The 19,130-nt window shown below is 47.8% G+C and overlaps 1 long non-coding RNA gene across 1 annotated transcript; it reads right to left on the bottom strand.

Moving 5' to 3' along the window:
- Positions 1–17,461: 17,461 nt before the first annotated feature.
- On the bottom strand, positions 17,462–18,294 carry LOC116271022. The gene is made up of 2 exons (XR_004179368.1): positions 18,208–18,294; positions 17,462–17,774 (listed from the first exon to the last, which is right to left on the bottom strand). It is a non-coding gene; the product is annotated as an uncharacterized LOC116271022 (long non-coding RNA).
- Positions 18,295–19,130: the final 836 nt, after the last annotated feature.

The following is a 19,130-nucleotide window of genomic DNA, read 5'->3' as shown; positions in this document are numbered from 1 at the left end:
AGTAGAGATGGGGTTTCACCATGTTGGTCAGGCTGATCTTGAGCTCCTAACCTCAAGCGATCTGTCCGCCTCGGCCTCCTAAAGTCCTGGATTATAGGCATGAGCCCCCACACCTGCCCTTTTGTCTGCTTTCATTCAGCATATTTTGAGATTCAGCTATGTTGTAGCATGTATCAGTAGTTCATTGCTTTCATTGCTAAATAATATTCCTCTATGGAAAACAGTATGGAGATTTCTCAAAGAACTAAAGGTAGATCTACCATTCAATCTAGCAATCCCACTACTGGTTATCTGCCCAATGGAAAGTAAGTTGTTATATCAGAAAGAACCCTGCATGCATATGTTTATCACAGCACAATTCACAATTGCAAAGATAAGGAACCAATCTAAGTGCCCATCAATTGATTTTCAATAAATCAATGTTCATCGTCATCTTCAATAAAGAAAACATGGTATATACACACCATGGAATACTACTCAGCCATTAAAAAGAATGAAATAATAGGGAGTTTTTTTGTCTTCTGTTTGTTTTTGTTTTGAGATGGAGTCTTGCTCTGTCGCCCAGGCTGGAGTGCAGGGACGCGATCTCGCGTCACTGCAACCTCTGCCTGGGTTGAAGCAATTCTTTTTTTTTTTTTTTTTGAGACTGAGTCTCGCTCTGCCGCCCAGGCTGGAGTGCAGTGGCCGGATCTCAGCTCACTGCAAGCTCCGCCTCCCGGGTTCACGCCGTTCTCCTGCCTCAGCCTCCCGAGTAGTTGGGACTACAGAGCCGCCATAGCCTGGCTAGTTTTTATGTATTTTTTAGAGCGGGGTTTCACCGTGTTAGCCAGGATGGTCTTGATCACTCCTGACCTCGTGATCCGCCGTCTCGGCCTCTAAAGATGCTGGGATTACAGGCAGGCCACAGCGCCCGGCGAGCAATTCTTCATCACCGGCCTCGAGTAGCTAGGACTAAGGCATACAGGCCCAGCTAATTTTTATTTTTAGAAGAGACAGGGTTTCACTGTATTGGTCAGGCTGGTCTCAAACTCCTGACCTCAGGTGATGCACCCATCTCAGCCTGCCAAAGTGCTGGGATTACAGGTGTGAGCCACCACGCCCAGTGAAATAATGTTTTTTTGCAGCAACTTGGCTGGAACTGGAGGGCAGTGTCTAAGTAAGTTAGCTCAGGAGTGGAAAACTAAATATCATATATTCTCCTTTATAAGTGGAAGGTAGGCTAGGGGTGTGCAAAGGCATACAGAGTGTTATAATGGACAGTGGAGACTCAGATGGGGGAGGGTGGGAGGAGGGTGAAACATGAAAAACTACATAGTGGGTGCAATGCACAATCCTTGGGTGACAGTTGTACTAAAATCTCAGACTCCACCACTATTCAACTCATCCACGTAACCAAAAACCACTTGTACCCCAAAAGGTATAGAAATAAAAATACATAACTATAGTAATAATCATTATTATATTCAATTGTTTTGGCTATATCCTAATTTGTTTATCCAACTTTACCTGTTGGATTTATGTTGTTTCTGGGTTTTGGCTATTACCAATAAAGCGTATGGGGGAATTTATATGTGTATACTTTGGATATAGAACTTTTTTTTTTGAGATGAAGTCTTGCTCTGTCACCCAGGCTGGATTGCAGTGGCCCGATCTCGGCTCACAGCCAGCTCCGCCTCCTGGGTTCACACCATTCTTCTGTCTCAGCCTCCCGAGTAGCTGGGACTACAGGTGCCCGCCACCATGCCCAGCTAATTTTTGTATTTTTAGTAGAGGCGAGGTTTCACCGTGTTAGTAGGATGGTCGATCCTCCTGACCCTCGTGATCTGCCTGCCTCGGCCTCCCAAAGTACTTCAGGATTACAAGGCATGAGCCACCACCCGGCAAGGATTAAGAAGCTTTCTTTACTCTTGGGTAAATACTAGGAGTGGAATGGTTGGATCATATGCGTCCTTTTTTGTTTTGGTTTTTGAGACAGAGTTCTGCTCTGTCAGCCAGCCAGAGTGCAGTGGTGCGATCTCAGCTCACTGCAACCTCTGCCTCCTGGGTTCAAGCAATTCTCCTGCCTCAGCCTCCTGGTAACTGGGATTACAGACGCCCCGCCACCACACCCAGCTATTTTTTGTATTTTTTAGTAGAGGCGGGGTTTCCCAGTGCTTAGCTTTTTAGGAACTGTCAAACCATCTTTTTTTTTTTTTTTTTTTTTTTTTTTTGAGGCGGTCTGGCTCTGTCACCAGGCTGGAATGCAGTGGCGGATCTCAGCTCACTGCAAGCTCCACCTCCCGGGTTCGCGCCATTCTCCTGCCTGCAGCCTCCCGGTAGCTGGGACTGCAGAGCGCCACCACCTGCGCCCGGCTGGTTTTTGTATTTTAGTAGAGGCGGGGTTTCACCGTGTGTAGGATGGTCTCGATCTCCTGGCCTCGTGATCCAGCCGTCTCGGCCTCTAAAGTGCTGGGATTACAGGCGAGCCACAGCCCGACCCGTCAAACCATCTTTAAAAGGGATTGTACTATGTGCCTTCACACCAGTTGTATGAGAGTTCCAATTCCTCCTTATTTTTGCCAACTGTTGGTGTGATCAGTCATTTTAATTTTATTCATTCTAGTCAATGTAGTGTCGTAGTGTCTCATTTTGGTTTCAATTTGCATTTTCCTAATGACTAATAAGATTGAGCATCTCTTCATGTCCTGTTTTCTGCCTGCACATCTTGTTTGCTCAAGTGTTTTTTTTTTTTTTTTTTTGAGGCGGAGTCTCGCTCTATGTCACCCAGGCTAGAGTGCAGTGGCCAGATCTGCGGCTCACTGCAAGCTCCAGCCTCCCGGGTTCACGCCATTCTCCTGCCTCCAGCCTCCCGAGTAGCTGGGACTACAGGCACCTGCCACCTCCACCCGGCTAGTTTGTAATTTTAGTAGAGACAGGGTTTCGTGTTAGCCAGGATGGTCTCGATCTCCTGACCTCGTGATCCCACCCGTCTCGGCCTCCCAAAGTGCTGGGATTACAGGCTTGAGCCACCGCGCCCGGCCTCAAGTGTTTAGTGAAACCTTTTGTCTATTGTGTTAGTTTCTTACTGCTGTTGTAACAAATTTCTACAAATTTAGTGGCTTAAAGCAGCACAAATTTTATAATAAGCACAATTTTATAATCAAGCAGTTTTGTCCAGTTACCTTAACGAAAAGCTAGAAAATGGCTGGGCACAATAGCTCACCTGTATCCCTAGCTACTCTGGAGGCTGAGGTGGGAGGATCATCTGAGCCTGGGAGGTCGAGGCCTGCTGAGCTGTGATCATGTCACTGCACTCCAGCCTGGGCGACAGAGCAAGACCCTGTCTCAAAAAAAAAAAAAAAATTGGAAAGAGAGATGGGTGGGGAAATAAAAGGAAGGAAGGAAGGAAAAAGGAAGGAAGGAAGGAGGAGGAAGGTAAAAGGAAGGAAGGAAGGGAGGAAGGGAGGAAAAGAAAAAAGTGGAATAGGGATCACAAGGAGTAATTTATGTAGGGAGCCTCCCAAAGTATAAACTGTGAGAGCCTCTCAAAGTTTATACTTTTGGAGGTCAAGAGATTGAGACTATCCTGGCCAACATGATGAAACCCCTGTCTCTACTAAAAATACAAAAATTAGCTAGGCGTGGTGAGTGCTGATGCCTGTAATCCCAACTAGCAGGGAAACTGAGGCAGGAAAATCGCTTAGACAGAGTGAGGTTGCAGTGTGGAGATCCACCTCACTCAGCAGAGGCTCCTGTGAGACTCTGTCTCCAGCTCGGCTCGGCTCGTCAAAGAATAAAACAAAAACCTAGCCTCAGCCAAGACCTAGCCCAGATAGTAAATTAGCAGGGCTGGGAGTTTCTGTCATATCAGCAGTCAGATGTCTTAAAACCAGAATCTACCCAGAGTATATACATCTTGTATCTTTGCCTTAACCTTCTTTTCAGTTTATGCTATAAAAGAAAAAGAATCCCAGCACTCTGGGAGGCTGAGGCGGGAGGATTGCTTGAGCCCAGGAGTTTGAGGCTGCAGTGAGCCGTGATAGCACCACTGCACTCCAGTCTGGGTGATGGAGGGAGACCCTGTCTCCAAAAAACTAAAGAAAAACCTGTCACACTACTGACCAATAATAGAGGCTCCCAAAGCGTAAACTGGCCTAAGAGCCCTGTTTGTTCTTCCTGCTACCCTGTCCACTCTGCCCCCACCCCGTTCCGAGACTGGACCGTGCCATGAAGGAAATCCCTCGGTTACAGCCTCTCCCACCCCGTCAACCACGCTGCTGAGGACACGGGAAAGAATGAGAAGCCAGAGGGAGGCGGCTGCTTGCAGGAGGTTTAGCGTAAAGGAGATAGGAATGGTAATGGGAAATTGAAGATAGCAGTTAAAAAGAGCCGTCATTCAAGAATGACACCTCTGATGCCACCTGCGCTGCCCCCCACCTGACAGAAATGAACCGAGGCAGCTGTTAGAGTGGATATGAAAAGACAATTCACATTTTCAGAAGGAGTGACCTATGACGTAACCTGGTCATAATGAGGTTGCAGGGAAGAGACACGAAGTTTCCAGTCATGATCACAAGGATAGTATTTCCTGTTGGAGTGATTTTTTGGTTTGTTTTTATGAACATCCTGCATTAGTTTGCAAAGCATTTTACATTTGAGGAAACCCAAAACTCATTTTGCCTGAAGAGTTATATTCATTCATCATTAAATCTATAAAATTACAAATGTAAATATGTGGCTGCTTTACACTCTTCACAAAATATTGTGTGTCTAGACCTGATTGTCATAGGCTTGTTCTCTCAGAGTTAGAAGCCAAAAAAATAAGAAAACAAAACAAAACAAAACAAAAAACTGGTGAAAGTCAGATGGTTCATAGTCTTTTTGAAAAACCAGTAGCCATGTGCATTTTACTTAAAAGAACTTTCCTTTTACCTCACCGAAGTACACCATGGTAGGTTATGTCTTTTCCTCTCTCTCTGCCTCTCTCCTCCCCCGTCCCCCTACACACAACTTTTAGATTCAAGGGGTACACGTGTAGGTTTGTTACAGTGGTATATTGTGTGATGCTGAGGTTTGGGGTACAGTTGATCCCATCACCCAGGTAGTGAGCATAGTACCTAATGGTTAGCTTTTTAGGCCCTGTCCCCCCGCCCTTCCTCACCCCTTTTGGAGTTCCCGGTGTGTATTGTTCCTATCTTTGTGTTTCTATGTACTCACTATTAAGCTCCCATTTATAAATGAGAAAGCATGGTAAGGTTTTCTGTTCCTGCATTGGTCATTTAGAATGATGTCCTCCACCAGGCACGGTGGCTCACATCTGTAATCCCAGCACTTTGGGAGGCCGAGGCGGGCAGATCATGAGGTCAGGAGATGGAGACTATCCTGGCTAACTTGGTGAAACCCCGTCTCTACTTAAAAATACACAAAAATGGCCGGGCGCGGTGGCTCAAGCCTGTAATCCCAGCACTTTGGGAGGCCGAGACGGGCGGATCACGAGGTCAGGAGATCGAGACCATCCTGGCTAACACAGTGAAACCCCATCTCTACTAAAAAAATACAAAAAAACTAGCCGGGCGAGGTGGCGGGCGCCTGTAGTCCCAGTTACTCGGAAGGCTGAGGCAGGAGAATGGCGTAAACCCGGGAGGCGGAGCTTGCAGTGAGCTGAGATCCGGCCACTGCACTCCAGCCTGGGCAACAGAGCGAGACTCCGTCTCAAAAAAAAAAAAAAAAAAAAAAGAATAATGGCCTCCAGCAGTGTCCATCCTGTTGCAGAGGATATGGTTTCCTTCTTTTTTATGGCTGTGTAGTATTCCATAGTGTGTATCTACCTTATTTTCTTTATCCATTCCACCATCGATGGGCCTCTAGGTTAATTCCATAGTTTTGCTATTGTGAATAATGTGATGAATATACAAATGCATGTCTCTTTTTGGTAGAATTTTCCTTTGAGTACATACCGAGGAATAAGATTGCTAGGTTGAATGGTAACTCTGTTTGAGGTTCTTTGAGAAATCTCTAAACTGCTTCCCACAGTGGCTGAACTAATTTACACTCCCAATAGTGTATAAGTGTTCCCTTTGCTCCACAGCCTCGCCAGCAGCTGTTATTTTTTGACTTTTTAATAGTAGCCGTTCTGACTGGTATGAGATGGTATGGTATCTCAATGAAGTTTAGATTTGCATTTCTCTAGTGGTTAGTGATGATCAGAATTGTTTCTGTGTTTGTTGGCCACTTGTATATCCTCTTTTGAGAAGTGCCTGTTCATGCTCTTTACTCATTTGTTAATGGGTTTTTTGTGGGTTTTTTTTTTTTTTTTTTGCTTGTTGATTTAAGTTTTCTTTATCAATTCTGGATATTAGATACACAGTTTGCAAATATTTTCTCTCATTCTGAAAGTTGTCTGTTGACTCCACTGATAGTTTCTTTTGCTGTGCAGAAGCTCCTTAGTTTAATTAGATCCCACTTGTCAATTTTTGGTTTTATTGCAGTTGCTTTTGGGGACTTAGCCAAAAATTCTTTGGCAAGGCCAATGTCAAGAATGGTATTTCCTAGGTTTTATTCTAGAATTTTTATATTTTGAGGTCTTCCATTTAAATCTTCAGTTAATTTTTAGGTCGGGTGTGGTGGCTCACACCTGTAATCCCAGCACTTTGGGAGGCCGAGGCGGATGGATCACAAGGTCAGGAGATCGAGACCATCCTGGCTAACACAGTGAAACCCTATCTGTACTAAAAATACAAGAAATTAGCCGGGACCGGGCACAGTGACTCACGCCTGCAATCCCAACACTTTGGGAGTCCAAGGTGGGCAGATCACGAGGTCAGGAGATCGAGACCATCCTGGCTAACCTGGTGAAACCCCATCTCTACTAAAAATACAAAAAAATTAGCCAGGCTTTGTGGCATAGCAGGAGAATGGCGTGAACCTGGGAGGTAGAGCTTGCAGTGCGCCGAGATCGCACCAAAGCACTCCAGCCTGGGGGACAGAGTGAGACTCCATCTCAAAAAAAAAAAAAGAAAGAAAATATTTTTGTATAGCTATATAATTTGTGTGGCTTTTTGTTTGTTTGAGACAGGGTCTCACTGTCACCCAGACTGGAGGGCAGTGGCGTATCACAGCTCACTGTAACCTTGACCTCTTGAGCTCCAGAGACGCTCCCACCTCACCCAGGAGGACGTCAGTCCTCCAGGCAGACATCAGGCCCCAGGTGGACCCTGGACTCAAGGTATACACCAGGCCCCAAGTTGACAACCAGGCCCCAGATGAACAATGAGGTCCTAGTTGGACAGCAAGCCCATGTTGAACACCACACTGTGGACATTTGGCCGCAGGCAGACACCACGCCTTAGGTAGATACGTAGGCTCCAGGTGGGCATTAGACCCAAGGTACACGGCCAGTCCCCAGGTGATCACCAGACTCCAGGTGGACACAAGGCCTTAGGTGAACAACAAGACCCAGTAAGCCATCAGGCCCCAGCTGGATACAGTCACCAGGAGGACACAAGGCCCCAAGAGGGACATAGGCCCAAGGCAGACATCAGGCCCTAGGTGGACATCAGGCCTGAGGAGGACATCCAGCCCCCGGTGAACATCAGGCACAGGTGTCCAAGCAGGCCCTGGGTGGACATAATGGTGTCTAGGTAAGTTGTTGTCCTGGAGGGAGGGTGAGCAGTCAGCAGCCTAGTGGAGTCCTGAGTAGGACTTATGGAAGGAAGGGGCTGAGGGGACAGAACCTTAAAGAAGCGACCTCACTTCCTTAATGACAGACCTGAACAGAACTTAGAACTCTGGTAACCAGGCGCCCAGATCCTAGAGTCAGCCCAGTAACCAGCTCACTTGGTGGGAGACGCTGGAGAGAGCAAGATGTTCTCGTGTTGCTTCCCCACTTCGAGAGGCTGCTGCTTCAGGAATGGAGGGAGTGAGAGCCTTTCCCGAAGATGCCGAAGAAGGCTCATCCCTCACCCCAGACGCCTGTGGCCCTTTGTAAGAAGGCGCACCCGGGCTGCAGGGCAGCCGGGGCAGGCCCTAACCCAGGCCAGGCCACACCAGAATCCCCGCTCGGAGGCTGCATCCACACTGCCCTCCAGGAGGAGATTCAGGCCATGGGCACAGGCACATGGTGAGGTGACCTCCAGTCTGGAAGATTCTTGAGTGGTGTTTAGGAACAGAACTCCTTTAAATTTCAGGGGAGGTTGTTTCTGTGTTTGGAAATTCCAGTGGAAAGTGACTGGCCTTCTTGGACCCTTTCTCCTTTTCATTCCCTGCTCCACATGCCAAAATAGGGCTGCCCCAACAGCTGTTGAGGCGAAGCCAGCATGGGAAGAGCCCCTCCAGAGACAGTGCTGGAGGTGGAGGGAGCTCCAGCCAAGGACCAGCCCAAGGAGGAGCTGCTGGAGATCACGGCACCTACTGTAGCCACTGGCCTTAGCTCTGAAGTTGAACATGTGGCAAGAGAGAGAGGTGGGAGGGAGGGGGTGACCAGCGCGGCCCCAGCCAGCAGCTCCCATGCTGCCCCTACTCCTGGGCACCGTGGCAAACGTGGGGAGGTAGAGGCCTGATCTCTTCTCGCTGGAGAGCTGTGTCATTCGTAGAGCCGTAGTCCTGCTGCAGGGCCTGTTTATTCTAGTGCTGCTGGTGGGGTCTATCTGGGTGCAGGAGGTGCTGGAGAGCATGAAGAGGAGGCTGGGAGGTAGAGTTCCAGCAGTTCCTCCTGCACTCAGAGGCGGCCTCCTCCTCCGGGCACGGATGTCTGTCTGCAATTGGGCATCCAGGCTGTTTGCCCCTGTAGTGCTGCCCAGGATGGGCTCTTAAAAGGCCGGCAGGGGGTGAGGGGACCAGGAGGCTCCAAAGGGTACAGCAAGCAAAGCTTTTAAAGACAGTCCTTGTCCCCCAGGATCTCCATGCCACCACCTGCCCTAGCATTCATTAATACTATTAGAATTATAAGTTGATGGAACTACATTTCAATAAAGTTTGATTTATGAAACTTTGTGCCTTTGAACTCCCTAATGTTAGATGGTGTTTTTGAAGTGATCTGAAAATCTCTGATAGTTGTGTCTTTTGTTGTGTTTGTTTGTGTGATTGAATTACCATCGAGTCAACTGTTACTGGAAACCTTTCAGGTTTGGCTTTTAGAAGACCTTGACTGGCCGGGCACGGTGGCTCACGCCTGTAATCCCAGTACTTTGGGAGGCAGAGGTGGGTGGATCACAAGGTCACGAGATCGAGACCATCCTGGCTAACACGGTGGAAAACCCCATCTCTACTAAAATACAAAAAAAAAAAAATTATCTGGCGTGGTGGCAGGTGCCTGTAGTCACAGCTCCTTGGGAGGCTGAGGCAGGAGAATGGCATGAATCAGGGAGGCAGAGCGTGCAGGGAGCCGAGATCGTGCCACTGCACTCCGGCCTGGGAGACAGAGCAAGAAACAGCCTCAAAAAAAAAAAGACCTTGACCCTCTCTTGCCTGTTTTGACTCTCTGGTTTCTTGTGGAAGAGGGGTTAATGTAGGCTCCTGTCTCCGACAGATCCAATCACCTTTGCCATCAAAAGGATTTATCCCACAGTTTCCAAGAACTATGTGTGCAGAAGTTGACATGAGTACTTTAAGCTAATCTGAATTGTCAAAACAAATGCCATAGACTAGGTAGCATAGGAAATCGATTTCTCACAGTTCTGGAGATGGTAAAATCCAAGGTCAAATGGTCATCAGATTCCGTGTCTGCAGAGGGCTGGCTTCCTGGTTCATACATAGCCACCTTTTGCCTGTGTCCCGCCCAGCCCCACACGAGCCAAGAAGGGATGAGGGCTCTCTGCAGTCCCAGCACATTAGGGGGGCACCAGTTCATTCATGAGGTCCCTGCCTTCATGAACTTAAATGCCTCCAAAGGCCCCTCCTCAAATTCCATCATAGAATTAGGAATTCAGCACATGAATTGGAGGAGGACAATGTATTGCTTTACAGAATCAGGTCTCCCCGAGCCATATGCACTCACAGGAAATCTATAATCTTCTATTAAGTATTTGCCAGTCCCTTCTGGGTTTAGGGAATCTTTTTTCTTTAAGAAAAATGATCTTTCATGTGATCCGTGATTTATGCATAGAAAAGCCCTGTGAGTAAACACCCACTTGCTAAAAGAAGGGCAATTGTAATTAAAGGAGTGACCCCTCCCTCTCTCTCTCTCTATCTCTCTTTTAGCCAGCCCATTCAGGCTGAGACATTATGGGAGCCCTTGGCTGGGCAGTAGGACTTGAGTAGTCACAAACGGCAAATACAACTTGGTCAGCTTGCAGTAGAAAAGGGTGACAGTTTGTCAACGAAAGAAAAAGTAAAGCAGATGGAGAAGTTCTTAGTTCACATTCTAGCTGTACCAACCCTTCCCTATCAAACCCCACCCCCAGCTCAGGAACTAGGACATAAAAGAGTAAACACCAAGGCACTGGTAACCAACTGACTCTTCTGAATGCCCTTGCTGTCTCCTACAACAATTTGAGCTAGTAGGGAGTCCAGGAAAGATGCTTAGGAACACGATGATTCCTGTGGAGGTCAGCCAGGAGCTAAGACAGGGCTGCCCCTGACTAGGGCTAGAAATTAGGAAGGAGAGGCTCAGTGCAGACCAGCCTAGCCTCAAGTCAACAAGCAATGAGACTGTGACAAAAGCAGGCAGAGGAAATTTGAGGTATAAAGGCAGGGGAAAGGACAGGAGCGGTGGCTCAGGCCTGTAATCCCAGCAGTTTGGGAGGCTGAGGTGGGTGGATCACGAGGTCAGGAGATGGGGACCATCCTGGCTAACAGAGTGAAACCCCGTCTCTACTAAAAATACAAAAAGATTATCCCGAGAGCATGGTGGGGCAGTCCCAGCTGGGAGGCTGAGGCAGGAGAATGGCATAAACCTAGGTGGCAGAGCTTGCAGTGAGCTGAGATTGCGCCACTGCACTCCAGCCTGGGCGACAGAGTGGGGGCTATCAAAAAGAAAAAGAAGCGAGGAAAAAACAAGTCACGAGTGAGAAGAGAACTGTGCAGCGAAAGCAGCCAATCTGATTGCAGAGGGAGACTGGTCCTTAAGCTCGTTTGGGAGAATGAATAGAAGCACAGAGATGTGGAACAAACACATTTAGCTGGTGAGAGAGATTTAAGACAAATGGGAAGAGAAACCTTGCAAAAAGGACACATTCACGCACATCCTCAAAGATGAACACGCAGTCATCTCTACATGTAGAAATACATTCAGTTACACATATAAAAATACAGATGCATGAAGAGCAAGCATACACACAGACACATATTTCTACACATGCGCTGATGTGTGCCCAGATACACACACACTAAACATGCAAAACATGAGAGCATTTACATATAAATATGCATCCTCACATGTATGCAAATGTTACATCCTCACACAGAGACCCACAGTCCAGTGTGCACATATCACACAGAGCATAGCCATAGAACGGACACACATACAAATAAACATATAATGTGCACATACAGACAGGCATGCGCAGATTTATCTATGCACATAGACACGTGTACTCAGTCATACAGATATACTCTCTGACACAAGGGTGACCAGTGTAGATGAATATTGTGAGCTCAGTGGCTTTGCAGACCTTCATCTTTTCCCTGCACTTGTTTCAAAGGTGCTCAGCAGACTCCAGGCAAGGCTGTGTGAGGCAGGGGCAGAGCTTCAGAGTCCTCACAGTTTTGTGAGGCAAAAGTCTAAGTCCAGTCCTGGCCTCTGCCATTCAGCCACCACTGGGCTATTAATGCCCTGTCTGCAGACAACAGATTCTGCATAGAGTAGTCTTGGGATTTTTCCTATTTAGCCCGTTTTTTTCTCCTTGGTACCCCCACTATCCCACTGGGAGCAGTATACACTCTGCAAGGGAAACCTGAGAAATGGTTGTGAGTCTCCTCAGACAATAAGCATATCCTCCACCCACAGCTACCTCAAGGGCCCATCAAATCAGAACCAGGATTATAAATATTTATGACTTTACAGTAATTGGCGACACATATACTATAGTATTTACAGTACCATAGGCCATCTGTTTCTCTGGTTCAGCAATCTCTGAGATGAACAGTGTTCTGTGTTTGCCAAGGGAGACAGGGCCAATGCCCAGGACATGCAGGACGTAAGGGCAGAAGGTGGCATATCATGGGGTTTCTGGTCGATCTGCAGGGCCCAGCTTCTCCATGAACAGTGGGCTGTAGTGAGAAGCTTGCCAAGAACTGCAGCATATAGACTAGAGTTGGACTCTCCCCATCCTTAGCCCTGTGGTCCTTTGGCCTCAGCCACAGGTGCTCAGAGTCCTCTCAGGGTGGACAAATGGTTCAGTGTTTTTGACCTGACCTGATACTTCCTGGGGACCCAGCCTGCAGGGCCGATGAGCTACCTGCTTTCTCAGCCAAAGGGCTCTCGAAGCAGCAGCATCAGCTTTTCTGCCTTTGTAGATCTGTTTGAGATTGTCGATGAACTGGGCAAATTGCAGGTAGACATCCTGGGGCAGCAGGAAGGTCTCCCGAGCCTTGCTTAGAAACTCAATAAACTCCATACCGGCAATGGCTGATGTGTGTTGGGTGTAGTGTGGGGTGTTGATGTAAGCATTGATGACATCAGCAACTGGCTCAATGGAGCTCTGTCAGTGGATGGAGCTTTCCAGAGCTGCAGCGGCCTGGGATGCCCACCAGGCCAGAAATGCAGTCACCGTGCAACCTCACACACAGGATGTCTGAAAGCACCATGGCGATGTGCACTCTTGCACCAGAGGGGATGAGAACTGCCAGCTCATTCTTGCCCAGAGAGAGTGGCTGAGGCACAAACTCAGGCACACATCATTGATGACTGCATTGGGTGCTCGATTGGTGATGAGCCAGGTTAAGACGGCTCATGGCCAATGAGGCCAGCTAGAAGGCATGGAGCTGCAGCCACGGAGCTGCGTAGCGAACAATGGGGAACAGCTGGGAATGGGACAGTGTCACCCCGGCAGCAGCCACAGTGGCAATCTGGCGAAGTGACCTCCAAAGGCAATGTGGTCTTTCTCAGAGTGTAGGGCTGCCAGGGCACAGCTCTGGCATGGTGCTTCACAGCACACTGGAGCCAGTGTGCAAGCACAACTAGCCAGTTCCTCCTGTGGATAAGGTCAAGACTGAGGCGGGATAGTGGTGTGGGATGCAGGCTGTGGCAGCTACAATACTAGTAGCCCCTCTAAGTGAGGGGTGAAAGGGAGATGTCCCAGCTCTGCAAGATGCTCACTGGGGCCCACACACCTGTCAGGCCAGTGCCTGAGCTCAGCCGTGGCCATCTGGGTCCTGATTCAGGTCTGCTCAGATTACCATGTGGGGTTTGAACTTGGCCTGCAGAGATGAGTTCTCCCTCTTCTCCAACAGCCTTAGGGGTGGTCTAGAGGCAAACCAGGGCAGAAGGAAGCATCCCAGTTGGCCAGACCCTGCTTGGGCTCTCTTCCCTATCCCTTCCGTCCCCAGGCCAGAGGGTTGAAGGTTCTGCAGGTGCTCTTAGCCCCTCACAAGGAGGCGGAGCAGTAGAGCCTGGGGTTTGCTTGCCCCGAGGCCAGAGGTGGCCCGGATCTGCCAGGGATTCTAGCTGCAGTGGGGCCTCTCAGGGTAGAGTCTTGTGCTGGGGGTTCGGGCTTTAGAAAGGGTCCTGATCCTCCAAGGTGTTTAGGGTTTCTTGCAAGCATGGACAGGGACAGGGACTGCACATGCCACCATGCCCAGCTAATTTTTGTATTTTTACTAGAGATGGCCAAATTAGGCCAGACTGGTCTCAATCTCAAGCAATCCTCCCACCTCAGCCTCCCAACTAGCTGGGATTACAAGCATGCATCACCTTGCCCGGTTAATCTTTGTATTTTCTCCCGGCTAATTTTTGTATTCTTGGTAGAGTCAGGGTTTCACCATGTTGGCCAGGCTAGTCTCGAACTCCTGGCCTCAAGAGTTCCACTCAACTCCGCCTCCAAAAGTGCTGGGATTACAGGCATGAGCCACCACGCTGGGCCCCTGCTTTACTTCTGCATAAGAACTGACAACCCCTTTGCTCCCTTCCACTTCCTCCTCTTGTTTCTTCCCCTGCCTGTCTTCTCCCTCTTCTTTTCTTCTCTGCACTGGCCCAACTTCCCCTCTGCCTGTTCTCCATCCCTAAGTTAGAAGGCAGTAGTCAGGGCTAGGTCCTGTCTGATGAAAGTAAAGCTGGGTCCAAGGGGCAAAGTACAGAGCTTTTAACGCAATTTTTACTTCTTCTTCCTTTCAATTCCTCTTTTCTCCTCTCCTAAGCACACAGAAGCAATCTCTAGAACATCCCTTCCCTGAGCAAAGCCATGGCTTTCTTTTTCTTGTCCTCCTCCTGTTCCTGCTTTAAAAAGGAAAGTATCTATATCCACTTATGTGAACAAGGGGCTTCCTTGTGGCTATTCTTCAGAGGATTCGTTCTGTATATTCTTTACGATTTCCAGTCTCTCCATTCTAGGACCCATTTCCTTCATTCTAACACCTTTGTCTGAGATCCAGGCTGCCCCCATTCATTCTCAAACACACACTTCAAAAATCCTTCCCAGCGCTCGCACGATACGGTCCATCATGGTATCCAGTGGCTTGACATGATGCTTCTATTATCCACGTAGTCTAGAGCAGAGAGGCTGAGAACGACTGATGTCCCTTTAAACACAGGACAGTGCACAGTCTCTAGAGGCTGGAGTCTCTTAGGCATCATAGAGAACCTTTAATTTTCTTTGTAAAGAAAGATTAAGATTATAGAACTATTCATCCAAACGATTTCCAAATAGCATATAGAGGGGTTTCATGGACATTAACCTTGATTCAGATAAACCTGTATCTCTGCAACCTTCACCCAAGTGGTATTGGGTGCAGAGGAGGCTACGCCCCGGGGCCATTTTTTCACAGTGGAGTTGCTGTTTGGCTATGGCTTAAAGGATGACCAAGAATTCCTCAAGTGTAAAAGGAAGGTAAGGGCACTAAGAAGGGTGTGTGTGTGGGAGGAAGGGATAAAAGTTGAGACTAGATTAATCATGACCCTATTCACTTAGCTGAAGTTGGACTTTGCACTTTTAGCTGAGTTTGGAGTTCAGCATTTCACAGAAGACTAGTCCATGAAGATGCTAATCAATGCTCCAAGAACAAAGAGCTCACTTGCTTACTAAGTTAAGGAATTTGAATCCTGAATCCCCTTTCCAAATAGTCATAACTGATTTTAGAAAATTGAAGCCTCGGTTGGGTGCTGTGGCTCACGCCTGTAATCCCAGCACTTTGCGAGGCAGAGGTGGGCAGATCATGAGGTCAGGAGTTCAAGACCAGCCTGGCCAACATGGTGGAACCCCATCTCTACTAAGAATACAAAGAAATTAACTGGGCAAGGTGGCACATGCCTGTAGTTCCAACTACTCAGGAGGCTGACACAGGAGAATTGCTTGAACCGGGACCCAGGAGGCGGAGGTTGCAGTGAGCCAAGATCATGCTACTGCATTTAAACCTGGGCCCCGTCGATATCAGGCGCGCGCGTAGTATGATAAGCTCAAACCATAAGAACCGAACAGATGGATCCTGAGATCAGGAATCAGGAACTCCATCTGACTCTGGTCGGCTCCGATCATCACGTCGCCAGAGCCAGGTGGTCGGCGCCAGGAGAACTGAGAACAAGGCTCGTGAACTTTCCTGAGTGAAACTGAGATCAAATCTTCGGGCGGCAGAGCCAGACTCTGTCTCAAAAAAAAGAAAAGAAAGAAAATTGAAGGCCTGAAGTCCATAATGGAAAGGAAACCTGTTTAATCTTGTATAAAGGTTAATCAGAGTGTTTTTTGCAAGGAAATGATTTCCCCTCTCTCCCATTCTCCCATAACAACTATGAACATCTCCAGGAACAATTTCCCTTGGAGTTGGAATTGGAGTTTGGAATATCTGCTATGGGGAGCTATGTTGGGGTTTTTATATTGTTTTGTTTTTTAATTAGGGAAGACACATCATCTTGTTTTTCACTTTGGAAATGGTGTATCGAGGGAGGGGAGATGAGAGTTAAGAAAAATAATTGTAGCTGTTCCCATGAGAGATCATGATCTCTAAAGCGATCTTCCTAAAGAGTGAGGTTGACTAGTTCCTTCCTAAAACCCTACTGACATTCCCTGTGCTGACGGGTTAAGATTCAAACTCCTGAATGTGATTGACAAAACCTCCCATGATCTGGTTCCCACCTGTTTCTCCACTTCTAGCTCCTTTAGAACAAATCCTCAAACAAACAAACTAACAACCTTCACCCCCCAGCCTCAAACCAGAATGACTTTCATGCTCCCTCCAGCTGCTCCTGTCTGAGCTCTTCTCATTGGCTGGAATGCAGTTCTACTTTTGTCCACTTGGCAAACGCTATTCATGTTTCAACAGAGATCAGCCTCTCCAGGAACTTTCCAGACCCATCCGTGACCTCTGCCATCTGTGCAGCCCACCAAGCCCCCTACCCCTGTGTAGAGGGAATCACTTCTGTATTCCCAGTGCCCCTGTGGTGTAGTTTCCACCTGGGATTCTAAAATGCAAACTCCAGTGTGACACTATCTATGTGTTGTTCGTAATGTAGACTTACGGCCTCGCACAGTGCCTGGTCTATAGTAGGTGGTCAGTATCATTGGAGTAAAATGTGATGATGGGAATTGATGAGAGAATGTAGAGAAAAGGAAAGTTTCGAGAGAAATGGAATGGGTGGACTCAATAGGTCTTGCTGACTGATTGGGTGCAGAGGCTTAGGGAGCTGAGGGATACTCTGAGGTGAGCTCAACACCTTAGGAGGAGGAGTTTTGATAGAGGGAAAGATGAAAGTCACTTTAACCTTGCTTCTTTTAAAAATTTTTAGTTTTTGTTAAAGTAAGATTTACATACAGTGAAATGCGTAGATCTTAATTACACAGTTGGACTAATAATACATGCTGAATTGAAGATGACTATAAAACATTCAGGTGAAGGTATTGCAAAGATGGCCAGCAGTGTGTATCAAAGCACAGAGTCTGGTGCTAGAGACTGAGCTCTGGGGTCCTCGTGGGAAGCGGTACTGGGTGCAGATGAGACTGCCCCCTGGGGTAAGAAGCCAGGGCCAGTCAGCCATTGTGAATTGGAGTCACCTTGGGATACTGGGATATCTGGAGTCTCTCACTAATCTCTAGGATGCTTTCATCTTCCTTTGACTGTTTTCTGCTTTTGTTTTGGCTGGGCTGGGCTTCCCTTTTGTTTATGGGCTGTGGAAGGATTAGAAAGTACACTGGAGAGTGGAAGGGACGCAGAATGGGATGGCCACAGTTAATTGGGAACATGTGTGGAGGACCCACTCTTTGAACCACATGACCACGCTTATGAAAACAGTGTTTCTTTATCCATTGACAGGGAGTCAGTCCATCACTTCCTGAGTGGGTGATGGGGCTCCCATTCCTGGTGACCACCACATACAACAGATGAGGAAAGAATTCTAAAATAAACAGAAATGACTCGTAGTTTAATATGAAAATCAAAAGTGCATTACCCATGCTATCTCTTAGTATCCTGAAGCAGCAGAGTCATGAACTCATTGGGCAAATAAACGTCTTCAGTTAGCGATTAGCATTCATTTCTCCCCAAAGTATACTGCATTTAATTAAACGTACAGGAAAAATTCTGGCCAGAGGAGTTACGGTGATGAAACGATCCCTGTCTGGAAGTCTAGACATCTTTGGTTCCTTTATCAATTCTCTCTGCTGTGTGACCAAGGGCAGGTGATCTCTCTGAGCCTCAGATCCTTCTTTTGTAACCTGCAGAAGATGTCAATGTCAACCCTGAATCCTATATTTACTCAGTTTCTCAACAAAGATTCTTGGCGGGGAGTGGTGGCCAATGCCTGTAATCTCAGCACTTTGGGAGGCTGGGGCAGGTGGATCACTTGAGGCCAGGAGTCTGAGACCAACCTGGAAAACATGGTGAAACCCCATCTCTATACATACAAAATAAATAAATAAATAAGTAAATCAGCCAAGCATAGTGGTGCAGGCCTGTGGTCCCAGTTACTCGAAAGGCTCAAGTGGGGGGATCGCTTGAGCCCAAGAAGTTGAGGCTGCGGTGAGCCATGACTGCACCAATGCACTCCCGCCTGGGTGACAGAGCAATACCCTGTCTCAAAAAACAAACAACAAACAAACAAACAAAAACCAAATATTCTTCCGCTTCTACCCTGTTCTGGGCACTGACCTGGTGAAAGTCCCTGCTTGAGGCCGGGCGCAGTGGCTCACACCTGTAATCCCTGCACTTTGGGAGGCCGAGGAGGGTGGATCACCTGAGGTCAGGAGCTCAAGACCAGCCTGGTCAACATGATGAAACCCCATCTCTACTAAAAAACAAAAAAATAGCTGGATGTGCTGGCGGACACCTGTAATCCCAGCTACTCGGGAGGTTGAGGCAAGAGAATCGTTTGAACCCGGGAGGTGGAGGTTGCAGTGAGCCGAGATTGCGCCACTGCGCTCCAGCCTGGGCGACAAGAATGAAACTCCATCTCAAAAAAAAAAAAATGTCTGCTTGAACAATTTTTTGCTCTATTTCCTGGCCAAACAGCCATCACCCCAATTCAAAAGTATGGCTCTGTTCTTTATACCAAAGTTGGAAAAGTGGGCTGGTTACCACTCAGGTTCTTTATAGGAATTTTGTTCTGGCTCAGACGACTGGACATAATAGTGCCAATCTGGGGCCGAGTGCAGTGGCTCACGCCTGTAATCCCAGCACTTTGGGAGGCTGAGGTGAGTGGATCACCTGAGGTCAGGAGTTCGAGACCAGCTTGGCCAACATAGAGAAACCCCGTCTCTACTAAAAATACAAAATTGGCCAGGTGTGGTGGCACGTGCCTGTAATCCCACCTACTCGGGTGACTGAGGCAGGAGAATCGCTTGAACCCAGGAGGCGGAGGTTGCAATGGGCCGAGGGTGTACCATTCCACTGTAGCCAGGGAAACAAGAGCGAAACTCTATCTCGAAAACAAACAAAAAACAAAAACAAGAACAAAAAAAACCTTCTCCATTCTGATTCTACTGCAACAGCATCCAACAGCTCTAGAGTATTGGCTACTTACAGAACGTGGGGCCAGAGACACCTTGACACACTATTAGACCAAACAGAGGGAG

This window comes from Papio anubis, chromosome 17 (genome assembly GCF_008728515.1).
Source record: "Papio anubis isolate 15944 chromosome 17, Panubis1.0, whole genome shotgun sequence".
In the NCBI taxonomy this organism is placed as follows: Eukaryota; Metazoa; Chordata; class Mammalia; order Primates; family Cercopithecidae; genus Papio; species Papio anubis.
The sequence above is the reverse complement of the archived record's forward strand: the minus strand, read 5'-3'. Positions and strand labels throughout refer to the sequence as shown.